This window comes from Mustela nivalis (assembly GCF_964662115.1).
Source record: "Mustela nivalis genome assembly, chromosome: 2".
Taxonomy (NCBI): domain Eukaryota; kingdom Metazoa; phylum Chordata; class Mammalia; order Carnivora; family Mustelidae; genus Mustela; species Mustela nivalis.
Genome location: NC_139021.1, coordinates 35,621,391 through 35,639,712, shown reverse-complemented (window position 1 = coordinate 35,639,712; position 18,322 = coordinate 35,621,391). Strand labels below are relative to the sequence as shown.

General features: G+C 42.8%; 1 long non-coding RNA gene across 1 annotated transcript in view; it reads left to right on the top strand.

The window, feature by feature from the left end:
* LOC309860546 overlaps window positions 1–18,322 on the top strand; it is a 118,815-nt gene that overhangs the window by 85,301 nt on the left and 15,192 nt on the right. The gene's annotated exons all lie outside the window — the stretch shown is intronic.

The following is an 18,322-nucleotide window of genomic DNA, read 5'->3' as shown; positions in this document are numbered from 1 at the left end:
ATGACCAATCATGACAATGCAACACAATTCATGGTATACTGGTAGGGTGAGCACAAGGTACTCTGGGTACACAAGGCAAGTGCATTAAAGTGCATTAGCTTTGGATGCTTGGGACTAGAGGTGAGAAGAGCAATCAGGCTGAGTTTCCTTAATTTAATAATAGCCACCATTTAGCAAGCCCATATACTCAACACACAGGTCAAAGGGAGGGCAAAGGGAGACTCAGAGCCTGTAGGTAAACCCTATGTCCAGGCCTATGAGCAACATACTTGTCATGGTGCCACTTCTTCTGGGTTAGGCCCTGATAGAGCACTGTGGCAGCTCTCCTCTGAGTCATAAGACACCTACCTGTCAGATTAAATAAATTCCATTCCAGGTTTGTATTGTTCATCAATAGGCAGCTCCTGTAACAATGGTTCACTGGTTTATTTTGCTTTTTCTTCAAGGATACCAACAAGGTATAAACAACCTCCCTCTAGAAACCTTCTTTTGGGCTCATTTGTAGGTTCAGCAAGAAAATATACTTTGGCTAACTGATGGATAACTGCTTATGTCTTCATAAATATACTCTGAATGATCATAGTTAGAGAATATTGAGTATGGGTACCTGTCCAGTGTGTCTCTGGTAAAATCCAAGTCTGGATTTTAATCGGTTAGAATTACTTTAGGTTTGCCAGATGATACCATTTCCTTTTCACTAATAATTTTGGAACACTGTCCATTTCTTTCCATATATAAACCTATTTTTAAAAGATAATATAAAGAGAGCCTATCTGCATTTAACTATTGCTAAGCTAAGCAACTTGCATTTCAAAACGAAAATCCTAGCTTCCCAAGAGGAAAAAGAAAGAAGCTGGAAACCACTATCTCTGAGAACTCAGAAGGGTGAGTTGCCTGCCTGTTCATGGGCAAAGACACGAGGACCAAACTGTACACTCCTAAGTATTACCCAAGCAAGCAAAATGAAGTTCTATTGAGTGGCAAAATAATTGGCCTGGATAGCCTTTGTGAGAAGCATTCTAAGGAAAAGCAAGAAAAAAATTGAAAGCTATGTAGTAGTTTCACTGTTAATATTAATATTCACATTACTATTTGGATCCTTTTAACATCAGATAAGAGAAATGAGTGATTATGCTAACTTTGTCAAGAATCCAACATCTTTATTTAGAGTGATAATTGAATGTTTCATTGAATTGTAAAAAAGGGATATAATTTGGATGAAAGATTTTAAGAAATTGAAATAGGCATATTGTAATGTGAGAATGAAACTGGAAATATCAATATAAACTAATACCATATAATAAATATGTCTTTTCTAGCTGTGTTCAATGAAATGGCCAAGGAATAATGTTACTCCACCACTCAGCTTGATGATAAACACTCCTAAGGCCAACATTCTTGGGTTTAATACTATTTTCCACTCAAAGGAAACATAATTTGACTTGGAAAAGGGCTGATTCATGTCTGGGTCTGGGAAGATACAGTAAGTCTTGGAATATTTTATTAGGCCAGAAAGTGAGAATGCTTTAAAAAACAATGGTGTTGCAAGGAAGAACACAGGGCACTCACTGGCTAAATTCTGACAATGTGAATATCAAAAGGAAAATGATGACTAGGGTTAGTTAAAATGTGTTTATTTGTGAAAAGCTGAGTTCATAATGATAGCAAAGATGACAAAAGTTGATAAATTGTACTAAAGAAGTTGAAAATAATTGAATCTCATTACTCACTCCTATCGTGCTAGTGCTGTTGACTCATTCACTGAATCAATGCGGAATATCAAATTCAGTAAATATCAACTATGTTAGTTTTATTTAATCCCAGTTTACATTTAGAAAAATAATTCTTAACTCTTACACAGTAACTGCCATTGCTATCCTAGGGCAGACTGATTTTTTGTAACAAAATTATATACCAGTCTGCCTTAGAAACCTAATGCAGGGAGTTTTGATTACACCTCTAAGTGCTGTTCTACTGAGTCATCTTGGGAAAATTAGCATTGGAATATATTGGTGTTATTGTACTCCTGAGTCTCTTTGTCTTGATCAGCTAAGTTTGAAGAGCTAGTTCATAACCCTGGTGGCCTCTTGCATAAGTCTACAGCAGCCCATCTGATAGAACTTTCCATGATGTGGAAATGTTCTATGTCTGTGCTGTCCATATGGCCATTAGTCCCACACAACTAATGGCTACTGAGCACTTGAAATGTGGCTAGTGTGACCAAGGTATTGACTTTGAAATGTGATTTTGTTTAAATTAATTTAAGTTTAAAGTTAAATAGACCTGTGGTTTGTGATGACTAGATTTTAGGTCTAGATTTTAAATCTCCTTGTAGTTATATAGAATAACTTTATGTGTACCCAACAAGGCAAATTCTTTCTCACCAGTTCTGGAACACTGCCCATTTTCTTTAAGATAAGCATCTATATGGCAAAAAAGTAGGACTTTAATTTTTTTTAATAAGTAATGATGCATTCATAAATGTTGGTTAAACCATTAAAAAATATAAACAGGTATATAGCAAGAATTCTCTCCCATTCTATCCTCCAGCTACTGGGGTCTCTTCCCCATTGGTAAGACTAATGTCAGTTTCTTATGTATCTCAGAGATACCTCAAACATACCAGAATAATGATAGCACGCTTTTGTTGTATACAAGGCTTTTTCCTCAACATATTTTAGGGGTCACTCTGGATCAGTATATCAACAGCCTCCTTTATCCTGATGACATGGTCTTTACAATCTATTTTAGAGAATCCCACAAGGTGGCCTGTCTGTTATCTTGACAAACAATCAGACAACTTGCATTTGGAATGTGAAGAATCTTAATTTCACAAGACAGATGAGGATAACAGCAGGTAGAACCTATGGCAGCCCCTAGTCAGTGCACCCCAACCATTTAGAGGAGTCCCAAATTTTAAATTGCCTAGTCCTTTTCTTTTTAAACCTATACTTTGAGCCAAATCATGGTAAATTTTGTGAAGGTACCCAAGATGTTATATTATGAAAAACATGGACTATGATTTTTTTTTAGATAGTATGATTATAATGTTAATCATACATAAGTTTCCTTAGTGACTTTCCATTGCGTATAGAATAAAATCCAAACTCCATACCAAGGCCTGCCAGGCTCTGTATGATCTGATGCCAGACTTCTTAATCACTGGCCTCTTAACAGGGCCAATCCTTTCCTGCCTCAGGGCCTTTGCTCTCACTCTTCTCTCACTCTTCTCTCAACTCTTGTGGCACTCTACTTCATTCTCCAACCTCAGCTTAAATGTCATTGTTTTCTTGATGTCTTTTCCCAGTGAGCTATCTATAGCACTCCTGCACTCCCTCCCCTACATTACTTTCATCATGGCCCTTACTATAATCTATAATTATTTTGTTGATTTGCCTTTTATCTCTCTACCATTGGAAGGTAAGATCCCTGAGAATAGGAACTTGAACTGTCTTCACAGATATATCTCCAGGACCTAAAACAGTGTGTGGCATACAGTTGGTATACAATTAAAACCTGCTAAAACAAAATATGTTGAGTAAGCAGGTACTGAATACACTTCAAACATAGTATCCAGAACTTGAGAGCATTTGGACAAGTGTCATGTCTTCCAAATAGTCCCTTGTAATTGAATAAACATAGTAAATTACTCTAAAACAAATATGGTTTCATATGCTTTTGATTCCATTAATACCTATCTGTAGTCCTACTTATTTCTTTTGTAAGTCAGACATGTTTACTATGTTTTAATTACTAAAGCCATTTGCATCTGCTATGACATGTCATCTATGAAGTGTTACCTCTTATGCCAAAGTGGTACGTGTTCCCCATCTGACAATCTGTTTGAGTCACTACATCAACATGTATTGGTCATTATGTCAACATTTATTAGTGTTAACTTGTAATTACTGAAAAATCCACATTCATGTGGGGCTTTAAAGTTTGAAAAACATTTTTTATTGATGCCAATTTATTTTATCCTTTCAACTACCTCTACCCTGTAAGGTATTCTATGTCCATTTTTACTGGCAAGGTTACCAAAACTCAGAAAAGATTACATTTTGCTTAAAACAACATAACTGGCGAAAGCTAAAGCTAGTTAAGTGCACTCAGCTCTTCTATGTCAAACTTCCAAGTGGGAATCTCTGGCTTTTTCAGCCAAAGTACAGCTATCCTAACACTATATTTGATAAAACTTGGTAGTTTAAAAAGTACTTCTGCATCATGTATCTCATTTAATCCTCCATGGTTGATAGGCTGGTAAAATTCTTGCCCTGGGGAACTTACGGAGTATCTTTAAGAAAATGCTATACAGGGGCGCCTGGGTGGCTCAGTGGGTTAAAGCCTCTGCCTTCGGCTCAAGTCATGATTTCAGGGTCCTGGGTTCGAGCCCTGCATCGGGCTCTCTGCTCAGGAGGGAGCCTGCTTCCTCCTCTCTCTCTGCCTGCCTCTCTGCCTGCTTGTGATCTCTGTCTGTCAAATAAATAAATAAAATCTTAAAAAATAATGCTATACATGCAAAACTGAAGACATTGGTATAGAGTAACAAAAAGACATGGAAATTAATTATGGAAATGCATACAGATGCCAAGGAGATTGAGAATTGTATATAGGTGGGTGCTGACTGGATTTGGAGGGAAAAGAAGAAATCAGATTCAAGGGGTGAGAAAACAGGAGAGATCTTAGCCTTCCATACAGAGGCAATGAGCTATGCATACAAAGATATGCATGTAGAGCATGTAGACAAAATGTTGTGTGGGCAACATGACAAGCAAATTAGCTGGACAAAAATAAGTCGTCCCATCCAGAAACGAGGAAAGCCAAGGATGCTAAGATGAGGAGTACTCCCAATTGTTAGAAGACAGGTGTCAAGAAGAACTTGGATTTTATTTGACAGATATTGAGAAACTGGCAAAAGCTCATGCAAACAAAATATTCAGGATGAAAACAAAGCCTGATGACTCTTCTGGCAGCTGTGTGTAGCATGAATTGCAGCAGGGGAAACTGACTGAAGGCCAGCATGGTAATCCTGGCATGAGGCGACAAGAGTCAGAGACTGAAGTGGTGGCTGAGGAAATGGGAAGGAAAAGTGGACCTTGCGGAGAAAGGATCACTGGGACTGAATGGTTGATTAGAGAAGCCGGGAAGGAGAGGAAAGAATGAGAAGCTATTGCAAGGTTTCTAGCCTGCTGAGCTGGACTATTGGTGATGCAATTAACATGTTATTTCTGAAGGGAAGCCTTTTGGCTGAGGCCAAGAGTAGGCAAGAGAGGATAAAGAAGGGATGAGCCAATTCTGGAAATGCAAAGTTGAATGAAGGTGGTGCAAGGAAGTTTAGCTGAAGGCCTGTAGAAAACCCAAGAAACAAGTCTGGAAAGAAGGTGAGAAGTCAGGATGTATGTTGTGTCATTTTTATTAACCCCTGACCATTTCCCAAGCTGTACCCTGGCTGCCTACTCCCATGGCCTCGAGGGCTCTTTCCTTGGCAATTCACTATGGAGAAAAGTTCACATTTATAGATTGGAATATTTCTTTGTGAACTTTCTCTATGGGTATCTTAACAAAAGAAAAGGAAAGTTCACAACAAAGGAAAAGGAAAAGGAAAGGACTTTAAAAATGCATTAAGACTTTTTACCCTGAAATGATTATTTAGAAGTTACTTTGGCAGGGTACCTGGGTGGCTCAGTGCATTAAGCCTCTGCCTTCGGCTCAGGTCATGATCTCAGGGTCCTGAAACTGAGCCCCGCATTGGGCTCTCTGTTCAGCAGGGAGCCTGCTTCCCCCTCTCTCTCTGCCTGCCTCTCTGTCTACTTGTGATCTCTGACTGTCAAATAAATAAATAAAATATTTTAAAAAATGGGTATATTTAATGTGAAAGCTTAAGCACAAATTTTGAATTTGAAAGTAATGAATATTAAATTTTAAAAAACCAAAGTAACTTATTTTTTTAATTTAATTTTATTTATTTATTTGACACAGAGAAAGAGAGATCACAAGTGGGCAGAGAGGCAGGCAGAGAGAGAGGGGGAAGCAGGCTCCCTGCTGAACAGAGAGCCCAATGCGGGGCTCAGTTTCAGGACCCTGAGATCATGACCTGAGCCGAAGGCAAAGGCTTTAACACACCGAACCACCCAGGCACCCCTAAATATACCCATTTACTATTCGATTTATAAAGCTAGTAAATTGATGTCTGCCTCACTCTGTTAATCATTTTAAACTACACTTATTTATTTAATAATCTGAATTTTTTTCTAATCCCTCAATTTTCTGATTAACAAAGCCTCCCAAATTCTTAAGTAATTCTCACAAAACTAATAAACACATCTGGTAAGAGGTTAAGTTTTCTTAAAGTTTCTAATACAGTGTATAAACTTTAAAAGGATTTTTAACGTAAAATCAGAAGTCTTAATAAATTAGTTACACCCTTTAAATCCATGTTGCAAGGTTAATTTTCAAATACTTTATTAAACATTAAGAATGTTTTATTAAATTCTACTAAATATAAGGAGTATTTAGAACATCAAACATTAGAGACATTTAAAATACCAAATATGCAGATTGTTTAATAGAAACACACACACACACATATTATTTTCTTCATCATTTCTCTATTTAATTTGAAATTTCCCCAGGATTGAGAGATGCATTCATTAAGAAAACAATTATGTTATCCCAAGCAAATCTGGGAATACCTTCCCAAGAAATGTCTGGGTTTCCCTTCTTAGTTGGGAGGGGTCTGTATGATCAGAGTGTCTCTTGTTCTCAGGGTCTTCAATTCATGCCTTCTCTCTAGTGGCACCCAAAAGGCAGAGTTCAGCTTTCTCTCTGGGAGGGCTGCCAGCCAGATTTCAGTTCTATATGCTTTCCTCTTGCCACCTGCTTCAAAGCTGGTGCTTTCCCTCTCTCAGGATTCCCACGTACCCAGGGAGTGTCTGGAGGCCCTAACCTCCTGCCTATAGGCCTGGACCAGGCCCGCTCTCCTTGATAACCCACTCCTGTCTGAACCTCTTTGATCTTTCATCGCCCTGCAGTGGGAAGAAAAAATACACAGTTAAGATTAAAAGCAGTCACAGAACTTCTTTTAGGAGAAAAAACTGCCTCTGGCTAAAGACCTGGACTCAGCACAACACTTTCTCAGGCCATTTTGAGTGTCAAAAGGTAGCCCTGACGGGATGGCAAGAATGAATTAGGAGTCAAATGGCTTGACATGACCTATGAAAAATGAAACTTAAGTTCTAGAAGGCAACCTGAGAGGGTAGGAGAGAAAAATCAAGGCAAATGGGGAGACAGGAGCTGAGCTCAAGGGTAAGGACGAGGTGGGTGGGCGGACCCTGTGGGGAGAGGCCTGTGAAAACTCTCCGTCATTGGGAACAGTGCCTGGACCAGTGGAACAGGGAGATGTAATGTTCTCGGCAGATCTTTCTGCGGCGTTCTCCTCCGTCAGGACCCTAGTGCTGTCCAGAAGAATTAACCTGAGCTGTGGTGGATCAGAGTTAGGAGAGACTGAGGTAGAGAAGAGTTGGGAGCCCATCCCAACCACCCTGGAACAGAGATGTTAAACATGACTGAGGTGTTGACTGGAATGGATGCAAGCAGGCAGAAGCATGAGAGACTCAGGGGTGCCTGTGAAAGCAGAAGTGGGAGCCAAACTGAGAGAGGCCTGTGAGACCCGGCACAGACAGGAGGTGGTCAGACAGTTGCGGGGTGGCCGTGCAGGAAGGAATAAAGGGGGGAGAGAGCATGGGGTGGTTGGGTCGAGTCTGGAGCCTGCAGAGGGGAGGGCTGCAGCCCAAGGAGGTGGCCCAGCAATGGGGTGGGAGACGGTGTGAATGCTTCTGCGGAAGAGAACCTGGAGAGGACAGAACAGACTGCTGCATGGGACTTTGAGAGTTCTGCATGGCTGAGTGAGATGGGGAAGGGAGAAGGAACCTCTGAGGAAAATGGAGAGAAACGGCCTGAGAGAGAGGAAATCTGGGAGAGTGCCTAACTGCGGAGACCGAAGAATCAATGAAATGATCCCAACATATCTGATCCAGTTTACTCAGCTCAGCGTAGTTCATCAGCCCCGAATTAAACATCCCTGGTATCCTAGACCCACAGAACAGAGATAGCCTGAGGCTATCCCCAGGCCAGCTACTTTCTAATGTTGGGGAATCCGTCCAGGAAATGGGGCAGGTGGGATGGGGGTGGGCAGCTGTTGGCCAGAGGGCCACAGGACAGGAGTTCTGAAATTCCGAAGGCTTGTTAAAACTCCTATTCCTGGGCCACACCCCTAGAGTTTGACTTAGCCAAGCCGGGCCTGGGAATCTGCATTTCTAGGAAGCTCCAGATGATGCTGATGCTGCCGGTTCCGGGACTGAGAACCACTGCCTGAGGCGATGGTGTGGCGCTGGGGGTGTAGGAGCATGGGAAAACCAGTGCTCCCCTTTGCCTTCCTGCTCTGGGGTTCCCCAGGCCTGACTGTGGGTGGACGTTCCATCACTTGCTCTCTAAGCTACTCACCATAATGTTAACAACTGCTGTTGCAGCTTCTAACTCTAAAACACGGTCTGAAAGTCTGCGGGGCTTCTGATATGGTGCCAGAAGGGACCCCATCTCTCCCCAGTCTCTTTATCCCCCGGCCTGCCTCCTATGCCAGGCCCTGGGCCCCTGCTTCTCATGATGGCAGATAAAGGTTCCCAGTTTCTATTTGGCTGCTCTAGGGAGGCCTCCTCAAGTACCTGGAAATAAGGTCACGTTCTGAAAGTCTGAAATCCGCACTTAAAGGATCAACGCCGAAGCTGAAAGGATGGCCTTGGCTAACAGCCCTCTTCAGTCACTTCATTAAGAGCGTAATGAGAGAAAGCCCCCAGACCAGGAGGCGGGGGTGGGGGGGGGGTGAGGTTGGTCAGCCAGGAAAGTTAAAAGGGAATGACAGAGGCTAGTTTGGGCAGTGACTACCCTGGCTTTCGCCTGGGGAGAGCGAACACTAATGAACAGACTGAACATGATTCCATTTCATGGAATCATGGAATCATGGAATCATGAACAGACTTCTTGTTGGCAAGCTCATTCCTGATGTGGGGATAGAGGCATGGCATTTTTTCTTTTTTTAGCCTGATTCCATGAGTTGCTTGATTCATCCAGCTGCCGTTGTTCTGATTCTCATGCACCTCCAGAGGCAGGTCTCTTTGCAGGGAAAGAAGACACTGGTCTCCCACACTCCGGGGAAACCATTCCTTACGAACATTCTAGTTCTTATTGTAGCTGATCTGTTGATACTTGGACTTGATGCATTTTTCAGGAAGTTAGTCAATTCGACTCAGCCACTTAGTGATGGCTCTGTTCTCAACATGCTGATAAAAATCGGGTTTCGGGATCTGCTGGGTTGAGGACTCCTACCAGAGCTGGGACTGGTACCCTCACTAAGGGGACATCCCCGGAGACCACTAATCTTTCCCGTTATTCCCCAGGACACGTGGTAACCGGGTATGACACTAGGGAGCCACAGCCCACCCTGAGGGTCCAGAGGAGGATACTCAGAGATGGTAACAACTGTGTTATATCTTAAAAGGCTTAGTAAAGCTTTGCAGATAAACAGAGATGTGCAGAACATTCCCAGTATAACCCAGGGCACAGAGAAGAGAATTAGCATGCTGAGTTGTGGGAATAACACATTTAAGTTATGGGATGGCTGGAGAAATAGATAAGGGTTACATCAAGGAGAACCTTGAATCTCCTGGGTAAAAGGTTGTCCTCTGAGTTTTTAAAGCAAGAGCATGACAGGGCAAATTTGGTTTTGCCACTCCAGCATGATTTCTGAAATCAGTATGATTTCAAGAAGGAGCTAATCCAGAGGCAGGTAGGAGGTTATAGTCCAAAAGAAAAGATAATTATGAATTATTGTAGTCCAAAAGAAACATTTCAGAATCAAATAGCAAGATTTAATGTTCAGACACACGATGTCAAAAGGAAGCTTTGTTGAGGGAGATGGAAAGCTAGGAGGGATACCCACGTTCTGGTTTGGGTGTTCAAGTGGATGGCAGTGCCATGAATTCACATACGAAACAGAGGGGGAGAGCACCCCAGGGTTTGTTTTCTAGAATCAAAAGAGTGTGGGATTACACAGCGTGAAAATAAGGTTAGTTTTGAAAATGCTAATTTGAGGTATGTGTGAAATTTCCAAGTGGAAATGTTCAACATTCCATTTTAGGTAGTTTCAGGGGGGTTCTCAAGAGGAAAAGTCAGTGTTAGACTTAAAGATTTCGAAGTTCTCCCCATAGATGTGATAAAGTCTGAGACTGGACTTGCTTGTGCTCTCTTAATCTCTCTCAAAGAATATCTTCAAAAAAAAAAAATCAGCAAACCATCTCCAGATTTTGTGTCTTCTATTCATTATAGAGAGTCTTTGTGATGGTCAAAAATATGGGAAGGGCAGAGAAAATATTTGCAGTTCTGGAGATTCTTAACCAGTGACCATAACTAAATCCCATGAATTAAACGATCATCTCTCAAGCTGGTGCTAGACACTGCGTCTAGGAAAAAGAACCTCGGGGCTCATCCAGGGGATACTGGTCTATGTATATATATATATTATTGCATCAAATACATGTAAAATCCTGTGTCTACAAGATGGCACAGACTTAGTTATTAAATACAAAGTTGTCTGGTAACACCACCCAAAGATATGACATTCTGTCATGGCTCTCCTTACGCACAGGTTCTAGAAAAACAGACACCCACAACCCGCAACAGTCTTCACGCTGCTGCTCAGGGATGCCCATGTCCCCAGCTCCTCCGTGGAGCCGTGGGAAAAGGCAGTACATGGAAGAAATCTCCAATTTCTTCTGGAACCATGAGTGTTCCAGGACTGAATGCTGGGAGGGGAAGCAGGTTAATGGGCTCCCACGGCTGTGGTATAGGCTGCTCCTGAAGTCAGAGCAGAGATTAAAGGGTTGATGATGGGAATGCAGAAGTTCAGTGATAAGAAAAATAGAGAGTAAGGATACTCTGGGGAAAGGTTTTAAAGGAAGTGTGTGGAGATACGGGATAAGGTGGCGAAAAGCATAGATTGGAGCAGGTTTGTGGGAACTGTGTACCTCCCCCCATACATTCTACCTTTTCCATTAAGTCACTCAGAATTGTTCAGAAGAAAGAATTCTGCTTTCCTTTGCCTTGATGAGCCTAGACTTGGAATTTCATTAGCCTCCCCTTCCCACCTCTAATTTATTCTAAAATATTAGATTTATTCTAAAAGCCCTGTGTGTTGGGTTCTGCTTTAGGTTCTTAGGAATATAGGGATAACTAAGAAGGAGGAGGCCATTTCTCTCTGCTTTCTGATGCAAGCAGCTAGAAAATAGAAAATATCAGGTATCACAAAAAAATGACATCAAAACCAGTTAGAACTGAGAGTTAGACAGTTAGAGTTAAACATGCGGACTACTTTAGGACTGTCAGCAAGGGCCTCTCTGAGGCGGTATTGTTTAGGTGAAGACCTGACTGAGAAGCGAGCAGCATTTGAAGGTCTGCGGGCTGAGCACTCAAAGGCAGAGGGAACAGCAAATGCAAGCTTTTCCTAAGCTGAGAAAACAAGCAGGACAACAGCTGGAGTCAAGTGAGCAAGGGGAAGGAGAGGTGGAGGAGGAGGTTGGAGAGATGGGCTCCAGCTGTGGTAAGGAGTCTGGATTTTACTGTAAGGGCAATAGGGAGCCACTGAAGGTTCTATACAGCAGACAGACATGATTCTATTAATAGGTTAATAGCGCTCTTTCACTATGATGTGGAGAAGAGATCGTAGAGATCAGAGAATGGTATCAAAGACATCAGGAGGTTACTGCAGCATAAAATTCAGGTGCCGGGTTTGAGCAGACGGAGCCAGAGGAGGAAGGGGAGAAATGGTGAGATTCTGGGTCTGTTCTGGAGATGGAGTTAACACAGCTTGCTGATAAGTTAGGTGCAGGAAGTAAAAGAGAAAGGATTCAGGGATCATTGTGAAGTTTAGAAATGGGCAGCATGAACTTTCCTTATTTGCTGCGGCTATTATATACTTTAAGAAAACTTAAAATTTTAGGAGCACCTGGGTGGCTCAGTTGGCTAAGCATCTGTCTCTGGTTCAGGTCATGAGCTCAGGGTCCTGGGATCGAGCCCCACATCGCCAAGCTCCCTGCCTTCCCTCCGCCCCTCCACCCGCTTGCACACACACTCCCTCTCAAATAAATAAAATCTTCTTTAAAAAATTTAAAATTTTAAACTATAAAAACAATATGTATTCATGCAGAACATCTAGCACATACAAAAAGTAAAATTAAGAAATAGAAAATATTCATGACCCTATAATTCACTAATCTTTTGGTACCTCCATTTTTTTTCAACCTTTTTAATTTTGAGGAAGTATTTTCCTGTGTAATAAATTAATACATATTAGTTAGGAAAAATACAGAAAAAATAAACATGAAAATCAGAATCCTCCAAGTATAACCACAATGAATATCTTTGTGAATGATATATACATATGTAGTCAACTTATTTTGAATATTCTTAATTATCTGGCTTTGTATTTGGTTCTTAAATTTTTTATTTGCCACGAACTTTACTTCATTATCACCAAAATTATTTTTAAAGTATTATTTTATCCTTTATTGTCATTTTATACTTTATAAGTATTATTTTATGCTTTACAAACAAGCCACACCTTACTAACGGTTCCCAGGTTGCTGAATTTTGGGAAGTTAGCCTTCACATTAACCTTTTTTCCTTTCCATGCCAACTTAGAAATAACTGACTTGAATCTTCTCAAAGAAATCTAAGCTTTACATGGGGTCTTCTCATCCTGACCTCCTTGAGCCACCCCTCTGCCCTCACTCACATCCACCCAACCCCACCACGGAGCAGGGCAAGGCTAGCAGAGCCCTCCCTGGTGGCCTGCCTGCCATCATCATTTGCAACGCAAAAGGAAAACATACCTGAATGTGTTTCAGGAGAATCATTGCATGAGCTCTCAAGTATAATAACCCTTTTTTCTAGGAATGAGTTCCATCCAAGTGACTAGCTTTAAGGCACAGGGCCTGCAGACATTCCTGGAACCATCTGCTAATGGCACAGACAGGGTCATGCCCACTCACCATGTATGGCCACTCGGAACACCCCATCTCATGGCCTAGGACCCTCCTGAAGAGGGACACGGGTGCCTGCCTCCTGGTCTCTGGCCTTGTTCTGAACGGCTCTCACATCGACCCTACTTCTGACCTCCTCTTCCTCCATCCTCCTCCCCACCTTCCAGTGGGCATGAGATAGATTGATACTACTTGCTCAGTTCAGGGAGTCAATGAGAAAGCCCAGCAGCCCCCCACCCCCATGGCCAAAGAGAGGTACTTCGCGATCAATCAACCGACAGATGGATGGAAGATACACTCTTCATTTACATCATTCCGATTACGTTCTTCCCATAGGCAGAGAGTGCCACGGTTGGCAGACTGAAGAGAATTTGGTTTATTTCTAAACTACAGATGAGGAGCGCCTGGGTGGCTCAGTGGGTTGAGCCTCTGCCTTCTGCTCAGGTCATGATCTCAGGGTCCTAGGATGGAGCCCTGCATGGGGCTCTCTGCTGGGCAGGGAGCCTGCTTCTTCCTCTTTCTCTCTCTGCCTGCCTCTCTGCCTACTTATGATCTGTCAAATAAATAAGTAAAATCTTAAAAAAGAATAAACTACAGATTAGTGCGAGTTTGTAAATCATCAGAGCCCCAGCAACTGTCCCAGCAAACGCACTTCATCTACACGAGTCTGAGTGGCTGTGGAGTAGAAAGCTGATGGATAATAATACTTAATATTTGTGCTGTAGGATGTTTCCACACTCACTCTCCCAAATTATCACATTTGCTCCTGACAACAACTTGTTGAGATGGGCTGAGCTGATATTTTTATTTCCAGTTGACCGGCTTAGTTCATCAAACGTTTATCGATCAGTTTGTATACACCTGGCTTGATGCAGAGCAGGGAGGATCTCTTGGGGAGGGGGGTACCGTTTTCACCCTCAAATTGTTCAGTCTCGTGGGAGACACAGAGACAGCAACTCATGAAAGGGTGATGTGGTGAGCAGTGTGGGAACTGGCAGGAACAAACTATTACAAGCACCCAGAGGGAGGGGTAGAGCGGACAGGGAGAAAGAGATGTCGCTGAGGGCCTCAAAGGACCAGGTCCTGGGCTAGGGCCTTGCTGCTCCACGTGGTGTCCATGGACCACCAGTTCTTACGTAGCCGGGGAGCTTGGCAGAAATGCAGAATCTCGGGCCCCACCCGAGACCCACTGATTCAGAATCCGTATTTTCACAGGACATTTGGGACACCTCTGGGTCCATTAAAGGTTGAGGAGCATGAGACTAGGTGATTTACATATTTTATTTCCTTCACAACCCAGTGAAGTCGATGTTTGCCTCATGTTATAGCTAAGAGAGGGATTTGCTTAATTCTGTCCCGTCACACAGCTCTGTCACGGAGCTGGAATTTGAACACCGGCCCCAAGGACTCCAGGCCGCATTCACTACTCTGTACTGTCAGTTACTCGCCCCCCAGAGTCTCAGGGAAGCTCTGGAGGGAAGATGGACTGTCCCAGCTGTCCTGTCTCAGGCTGAAGTGGCCAGGTCTTCATCCCCACCGTGCCCAGTCACCAGACGCCCAGGAAGGACGTGACCTCAGATGACGTGGGTCTCTGCAGCTGGGCACACCCTGAGAGAGGAAGTTGCCTGGGGACAGGGGTGTGGCACATTCTTGCCTCTTTATCTTCCCTTCATCTGCATTTCTGTCCCCTCACTGGTAAAATGGAAATATTAGTCGTGGGTCCCTTGTGGAGTACCTGGGGGATTATATGGCAAATAACTCAGGATGCTAGTTATTATTACCTGCCCTAATGACATATTCACTGTATACTTTCTCCTTTGGGAAGACTCAGGTTTTGAAAATCTGAGGACTATAAGAGGATGTCATGCCCAATTCCCAGCTTGCCACCGAGCATTCTCACCCTCTCCCCCAGTGTTCCAGGTCTCATCATTTCTCAGGACATCCTGGTGGAGTAAAGTTGAACTAGGCAAAAGGAAAGATTTGGGGAATTTAAAGCAGGGACTCGTGGTTTAAAAAGATCTTGTGAGTTGAATCCTGAAGGATGGACTAGAGGGTGTATTATCTGGGTACATACTACATTTCTGAGACACAGAGACTCAAAATAAGAGAGTTTCTTTATTTCTGAAAGTGTGTGATTCAAAAGTGTCAAAAAGTGAGTGGTCAAGGGCCACAGAGGTGTCACTACTCTATAAGGCCACTCAGGGACCCAGGTTCCTATTACTCTTATTGATCTACTATCCCCTAGGACGGTAGTTCTCAAAGTGCAGTCCTGGTACCAGCAGCATCAGTATCACTGGGGAATTTATTAGAAATAAATATGGATGAGACCCAGCAACCTATGTTTTAATAAGTACTTGAGGTGATTCTGATGAACACTCAGGTGCAAGAAACACTCACCTAGGACCATGTCCCCATCAATCAAGTCCCAACTGTGCTACCAGCCTACAGAGGTGGAAAAGAAAGTCAGAAGAAAGCAAACCATTTCCTTTTCAAAGAAAATGCCTAAGAGTTGAATGCATCACTTCTGATGACTTCTTATTGGCTGGAACATAGTCATGTGGCCATGTGGCTTACCCAGCAGTAGGGAATCTTGGAAAATGTAGTCTCTAACTGGGCAGCTTATATCCAGCTAAAACTAGAGGTTCTCTATTAAAGAAAAATCAAGGAATGCATTCTGGCAGAGAACTAATAGCCTTTGTCATTATTGCACTGGGACAGGTAAAAAAGTGAGGAGCAGAACTAAAGCAGTGGGTATATTTTGGAGAGAAAAGAATGTAGGATTTGAGAAAGAGATTCTCTTTTGATGACAGTTTTGATCTTATAGTGAGAGAAGGAGGAGAAACAGACAGCTCTGAGGTTTCTTGGTAAGTAGACCCCCATCACATTAATGGGGCAGAGATTCTAAGGGAAGGGAAAAGAGAGGAGAATATAGCCTTGATACTAAGTGTAATGAACTAGAGAGGACTCAAGAATATTCAGGTAGACATCCAACTCTGTAGGCAGTTGGAAACACTTGTCCAAGGACCCTAGGGAGGGTTGGCGCTAGAGACAGAGACTTTTGGCAAATTCCATGGTAGTTCAGAGCCTGGATGTGAGCAGGACTGCCCCAAGTGTGACATGAAAAGAGGGATCAGTGCTAGGGAACACTGGCATTCAAGAGATGAGTGCACTGGAAGAGAAATGAATAAAGAGTGGTCAGAGCTATAGGAGGGTCGGAGACCAGGAGATTAGAGAGGTCAAGGAGGAAGAAAGGAGGCTTTAGGTCAGGGCAGGTGCTAACGCCAAATGCTGTAGCAGTGACACATAAGACCAATGCTCAGAAGTGATCTTTGGTGACTAATGAGAAAAGCCGAGATGCAGCTTAAGGGATATGCCCAGGGTTCCATAGTGGCAGAGCCAGGACTAGCCACGCATTCTGGGTCTTGTCTTCCCATTAGAAGGGGCCCCAGCAGCCACTGTTGCTCTCTTCCTAAGACTATGCCTATACACAAAGCCTCAGCATTCTTCCTGACACCAGACTGGGCTATAAAAACTGTCCTCTGGATTGTGGCCTTCTGTCCATCTGTAGGACTGGTTTCCAAAATTATCAGGGTTCTTACTGCCTCCTGTTTGCCTGAGCTCAGCCACTCTGAGTCTAATTGTGACACACCAGCTTGGTTTATGGGCTTTTTTATTTTTCCTCCCAAGCATTCCACAGTCATGTCACCTTAGTTCTTGTGGCACATCTTGCCCTGCATCCCAGTTTCAGAGCCAGGCAAAATAATTGTCACACCTTTCTATCCACCATGTTCTGTCAGCTCACTGCTGGAAAGTGGAGCCTGATGACTAGAAAAGACTGACCCAAGTGCAAATCCATGGCACTGCTGATCTTGTCTGCCACAAATTTTTTTAAAGTACAGGCAGATTGGTTTGCTAAAGGCGCTGGGCACCTGGATCAAGGACATAGTCCACCGATGTGATCTTATGCTCTAAGCTGCCTGTTGGTCTTGAGGTTGATCTTGGGGTTGGCACCATACAAAGTCGCTTATTGCCAAAGTGCTCAGTTTAATTTTTATTATTTTATATTTCTAAATCTTTGACAATGGTGCATCAGGGGTCTTTCAAGTTAGCTGAGTTCTATGGCAGCTTCCAGCATCCTGCTCCTGGTGAATATTTTTGCCTGTTAGAAGGACTCTGCTGTTACAGGCAGAATCCAACCATCTACCAATGGGCTTGTTGTCAATCCTGAGTCGTGTGCTGACTGTAAATTGGCCCTGAGTTTTTATATATCTTGTGAGATTTCTGTGAGAACACAGTCATTATGATACAGCAGTTCCTGCCTTGAGTACTGTTGATAGGTTTTTTTAATTATTTTATTAAATATGACATAGACTCTTGATAACCCAAATAACATAGTCACACATTCCACATTCCCTGTTTCATAGAAGAGTATAACTTAAAAATCTAGATTGAATAAACGGAGATCTGTTACGCAGCTGTGTACTACTGTAACAGGTAAAACAGACACTCTGTCTATTTTGGCAAGTTGGATGACCTTGAAATTTAGTGATTTCCTATGACATAGAACAAAGGTTAGTAGCTGTCAGCAGAAAGAAATCCTGTCACCAGGAAGAAATACTACTTGTAAATACTACTACTGGTTCTAAAGTATATACTGAATCAGTTCACAATTGACTTTGGGCTACTACCACCAAAGTCCAAGCCATCATAACACTTTCACTGATGTGGACTATGTGACACCCTTCACCTATTTTCTACACTGAAGCTGGGCTTGTCTTATAAGTAAAATGAATCATGTCTTTCATCTGCTTAAAACTTATGTGTTCCTTCTCATCTCAGAATAAAATCCAAGCTCATCCCCATGGTCTATGAGGTCGGATGTGATTGGACTCTTGTCTGTCTCATCTCATGTTATACCCCTCTCCTCCCCCAAGGAGTAATCTGTCTACACTATCTCTTTTCCACTTGTCATGCTCTGTCCATACTGACTTTTCTGTTTCTTGAACACAGGGCCACCATGTGTGGATGTGCAGGTTGTGCACTGTGGAACCCCAGGAGGGGCATTCAGTAGACTGCAGGGTGAATGATGCTCCCTGGAAATGTGCAGTATGGCAGCCCAGCTTATACACTGAGCTCTTTCCCCTTGCAAGGTCTTGGTACTTGCTGGTCCTTCTGCCTGGCATATCCATCTACACAGTTGGCTCCTTCTTGTTATCCACTGGACAAATATT